The sequence below is a fragment of the Malus domestica genome, chromosome 11 (genome assembly GCF_042453785.1).
Source record: "Malus domestica chromosome 11, GDT2T_hap1".
Taxonomy (NCBI): Eukaryota; Viridiplantae; Streptophyta; class Magnoliopsida; order Rosales; family Rosaceae; genus Malus; species Malus domestica.
The window spans coordinates 20,674,935-20,680,882 of record NC_091671.1 but is presented as its reverse complement, the minus strand read 5'-3'; positions in this window follow the sequence as shown (position 1 = coordinate 20,680,882).

Here is a 5,948-nt window from a genome sequence, read left to right as displayed (position 1 = left end):
TTTTTAGCTCTCTCTCTCTCTCTCTCTTCATTCCTCTCCACCTTTCATTCATGCATCTATCTTTCTCTGTAAAACCATCGTCGACACCACCGGCCGTTATCTTTGTCAAACCCACGCCATTAGACTACATTGCCACCTTTACTAACTTTTTCAGGTTACACTACACCGCCACCTTTACTAACTTTTCTAGGCGATTGAGGTGGGACACACAAACCCGAGCTTAGACCGAGACCCTCGCTTACGAACTCGAACCCAAACCTCAACCTCCATGTTTTTCGATGAGACTTCACTATTTTTTGACCAAGGTAGGCCTCGGGAACCCCTTCTATCTCGTCATTTTTGTCATTTGAGAAAGATTTTAAGGTTTTAGGCCTTTGTTGTAGGGTTTGGGGACAGAAACCACTCGGGGAAACACTCCCTAGATTCCAGCGAACTCGCGCAACTTTACTTTCTTCTCCGGCCATCTTCTGGCCACGGTAGTACTTAGTGATGGTATATTTCCTTTCCTCTCCTCTTAAGCTTTAATTTGGTAGGTAAAATGTGAAAAATAGTTGAGAAATCAAGCTAATTGGACATTGATTTGTTCTTCGGCGAGATTTCCAGATTCCGGTGAATATAGTGGCAACCAGCCGGAGAAGAAGAGAGAGAAAAAAAAATTAAAAAAAAAAAAATCCTTAAGCCAAACCTGGCCCAAACCTTTGGGTCGTTGACCCATGACCCATAACCTGGATCCGTGTGCCAAATCTGACCCAGATCTATTTCTGAAATTGGAGGGAATATTTTCTTGGAATATTCCATTAACTTTCCCGTTAACTTTAACAGAATATTCTATCTAAGGATGAAATATTCCGTTAAAGTTAATTGTTGACCATTACTTAACTTTTTGAAATTTCCTCGGAAACCCTCCTAGGCTAATTTCGACGTCCTGTGTCTATTTTTGACATCCATATAGTGAAATTCCAAAGTTTTAACATGGTTGACCAACGGGGCATCTCGGTTAACTTTTTAGGGTTGACCGTTGATTTTTCGTTGACTTTTTACGAAAATTGCCCGAGACCCTTTTTAGCATATTTCGATGCGCTAATTCCGAATCCGCCATCATTTTCTCCAAATTTAAACGTTCTAATTGAGTTTTACTAATGGGTCTCAATATTATGCTTAGGTGCAATTACTATCGGAGATTTCAACTTCGTAGCTTGAATGGATGTGACATCGCAAGTAATTGCAAATGGGTCTTTTCTTTTATATAGTATATATATAATTGTTAGTTTCCATTTATACATTTCATAAAGAGTTTTCCACAATATGCCTAGATTAGCCTGACGTTATTAAGATTTAGCACATTGATAGAAATTATGACATTATGCTACATCCTACATGATGCACAAGTATGCGTATTATTATTGATGCCTTAATTATATTATGGATGTGAACAATATTTTGTTGACTATAATTATTGAATCACTATGGCTTAACTATATTTATGTTATCTGTTCATCGTTTGCTGCACCGATGTTAGTACTCACCCAGGCCAAGGCGCGATGTGATATTAAACTAGCACACAAATTAAACCCTCTTTTTGATAATTGTAGTATGGATAAGTAGGGATCGTTCTAGGCCGGGGATTATGAGGGATGCTAATCTGCTCAAATTTAACTCAAAAACACTTAACTAGGCTTGAAAACACTAAACTAGACTCTTATGACTCAAAACTGACTCAAACTACTTAAAACAGCATAAAACAAGCAAATTGACTCCAAACTAACACTAAGGATGACTTTGGACGAATTCTAAACCAACAAGACTCAAAACAATGAAAAGACACCAATTGGACAGATTCTAACCTAAGAACACAAAATATAAAAGGGGATTGGTTTTTGGTCGAATTTAAGACTTAAACTAAGTTACTAAACTAATTGCTACGAATTTAGGGTGTTTTAAGGGTGAATGGCTAGTTAGAGGGTCCTTTAGAGGGTCCTTCTCCACACATGACATACATGCATACAAATCGATTTCCAGTTATTCTTTCGATAAACCATGAATGACAATGCCCCAAATTAACCATGAACAGTACTAATTAACCCTCAGATTTTCCTAATTTAATTGAATTGGACTCAGCGACACAACCAAATTATTCTTATCAAGTTCCCTATATGAACAGCATGATAGAGATACATATCAAAGATCATTAAGTTTCTATGAAAATCATAAGCATTGACGAGGCATTCGTAACTATGAACTGCATGATACTCCTGCCAAGAATTCACTTAACACGATCGTGACTAGCAACCTCCACTACTTGCGAATATAAGTTCATAACTATTAGGTGAAATTCCCTTATATTCTAGCATCAAATCCTTGCATGCAAACTAAGTATGCATCCTTAATTAACACAAAAGAATAAGTTATCAATCAAACAGATAAGTGAATTGCATTCATGATTTAGGAAATCATAACTAGATGTAATCAATTCATATCACATATATGTTCATGGCTTTGAATTCTCCTCAAACTATAATGAAATTAGTTCCTCATATTCGCAATTAAACAAAGACAATTAAATTTAAACATTGAAAACAAAGATAGAATACACCTAGAAACGCTCCAACAATCTAACGTCTTGAATGGCAAGCACGGCTCCAGGGGTCTCCTCTCCTTTCTCCTTGCAAAGCTGCGGCACTAGAGGGATGTATGTATATAAGTGTGTATGGTGCGAAATTGTGGTGAATGGTGGGTGATTTCTGAATGTTGCGGCACTTTATATTTATAGGGAGAATGTAAAGCACGGCTAGGGTGAGTAGGAGGAGAATTAGGACTCCAAATCATCAAGGAATAAGGACTATTCAATTTCAGATTCCAGGGAGAAAAAGGATTGTTCTTTGCAGCAGGAAATATGACTTCTAGAAGGCTAGGTGCGGCACATTCTTAGGATATGTGATAGGGCTTCTAGAACCATGTTTTTAGGTGATCTAATATGAAATTGATTCCCCTTTGCAGCTGGAATTAAGGTAGGATAAGATTAAGATAAGGTTTGTTTGGATAAGATAAGGTTAGATAAGGTTTGGATAATGTTCCTTCTTTTTAGCTGAATCCTTCTCTTCTTTGTCTTGAATTTATTTTCTTCATCTTTTCAACACATTCCTAGCCTCTTGAACTTCAAAAACTTTCATCCACCTTGCTCCATGCATGTGCTATCCATTATTGGCCCAAAACTGCTCCAAATTGCACTTTCTTGCCAACTTTGTCCTTTGGACCTACAAACACACGAAAATAGCTTAAATCACTATAATAAACAGAAACTAACTATGAAAATGAGAAAACAAGCTAACTAAGTCGCATAAATATGCTCCTATCAATTAGTCTTTCACGTGTATGTGCACATTACACCGTACGCTCACTGTAGATCCATTGTAGGTGTCAATCCTATCCTAGATTACTATAGGTAATTAGGACTCGTATGTGATGTGCATAGTGCCAGTCTTCACCTGATTGTAGTACTAAAGCATATATCAATGTTACACCCGATCATGTTCATGTCATAATTTCTCTGCATGAACTCTTGTGTCAGCATGTGTCGATGAGCACTTAATATGATATGTTTGCTTATGCAAGATTATCTGATTTATAGACGTCGTGTGCTTAGTTACGAAATATTATGCCGTATTGAATTCTTGAGATTTTGCAGGCTACGGTAAGTATTTTCTTACTATACGTAGTATGTATATTTTGGAGACTATACATGTTTTATGACTAGGGGTTATTATGTTTTTGAAAAGGTTTTTACAAAGCTTTGTTTTTAGGCCTACTCACCTTTGTTTTTCGCCCCTCCAGGTTTTAGTGCTGAGTTTTCATGTCAACAAGGATTCTTGGCACATCTTGGCATTGGAGATTACCTTCAATGGTATAATTCTCATCTTACTTTATTGTACTTTACTTATGCTCTAATATCACATATGAAATGGGTTCATTCCTGTTCACCAGTACAATCTTATAATTAGGCACTTTTAGGTTTAAATTTATTCACATTTTCCACATCACTACACTTTATGGCTTCGTCACCCTCCGGGTGTCAGGCCAACACAACTCAATTCGGAGTCCAAGTGGACATTCCGGGTCAGGGTGTGTCAATATATGATCTTGTCACTTTAGCTATATCAAAGCAATGTGTCTAGCCAGTGTTCTAAAAATCGGCCTAAGCGACCGCCGATGAGGCACCTAGGCCCTAGGCGGTGGCTAGCCATCGGATTAACCATAATCGAAAGAACAATTGGGAACTGAATTAGGCGGATGTCTAGATGGCCTAGGTGAGCGTCTGGGCTGTACTTGAATGTAATACCCTAATTATTTTGAAATATGTGATTTAGTTATGAAATTTAAATGGGGGAAAATGTGAAATCCCATTCCTAGATTATATTATTAAATATTTTGTAGTCGTATCTGGGTTCTGATACATTTATATTTATGGCGTATAATTTTTTGAATGTCAAAAAGACAAAAATGCCCCTAGTTGGCCAAATATAATTATGCAAGGATGTATTTTATCCTTATATGTTTTGCCATATTTCTTGCTGTATTTGGATAGAGGTTGATCCTACGAGCGCATAGGCAAAAATCGTTCGCGAAATGGAATTAAAAAAAATGAGATATAGACAAACAAAGGTAAGGGCATTTTGGTCATTTGACCCTCCACTTCTAGAAGACTCCAGCTTTGCTAGAGCAGGGACCATGGAGATGGTGCCACATGTGTGGTTGTGACGGGGGAAAGAAAGAAAATAAGAGAAAGGAGGGGAAAACGAACCAATGGGAAGAAGAGGAAAAAAGGGAACCGGATCCACCCTTAACCTGGTCTTCAGCCATTTTCTTGCATTTTCACCAAGAAACTCATCCCTGACCTCTTGTCTTCCATTTTCACCGAGAAATCGACGGGATTTGGCCTCGGTTTCCTAAATAACACACCTACGGGCTTCGTGGGTGCACGACGATGATCCGCCATTCCTGCATGCACCACAGTCGAACACCACCATCAATTAAATCCTCTTGGGCCCAGGAAAAAACACAAACAAGTTTGGGAGTGCTGGAGCACCAAAGAAGACGAATGGAAGTTAACCCATCTTAGGGTTTTCCGGCGGATCGAGATGATTTAGATGCCTTCCCAGCTGAATTGGACTTTGGCCCAGGTATGAAAATTCTTCCCCTTGACTTGTTCTACAATCCTGTAAAATTTGGTAATTTTTGGAGTTAGTCGGAAAATTGGGTTTCCGTTCGCCGAAAGCCACTACCTGCAACGGCATGTGGCCAGTGAGCTGACTTGGTCTTTTTAAGCTAAATTCGATATTCTAATTTCATATTTGATATGCGTTTAATGTGATTCGATTGTTTGAATTCAATATCGTAAATGTCTGCCACTTGAATATTTAAGTGATAAACGATTTAATTGTGACGGTGAACTACGAATGCCTTGAGGGTACGTAGGCAGTCTAACAAGGTGGTTAGATGCAGCCATAAGGTAACCGAAACAATTTTTATGGGTAAGTGTCAAATAAGGAAATTTATTTTGGTTAATAGAGTTGTAATTAACCATGATATTGTTTTGGCCTACCACCAGATTTTGCTACCGAAATAATTTGTGGCTCACTACATTGAAACTCTCATACTCTCTCATGATTAACTCTGTCTTTCTATGGCAACATCACCAGCGTCCAGAACATGGATGATTAACTGAGGAAATAAAAGATCCTCGGAGCAGATTGGAGAGCCTGATAAATAAAAATAAAAAATAAAAATAGGAGATTAGAAGAAGAGATTCTACTTTTTTTTTTTTTACAAACGATATAATTTACACTAAGGAGGATGAGGTGAGCTTAGCCTCACAATGGGTTAGCAATAATGTGACTCAAATTCGCTTTTGGCGAGAATCTAATCTAAGACTTCTCACGTACAAGTAAAAA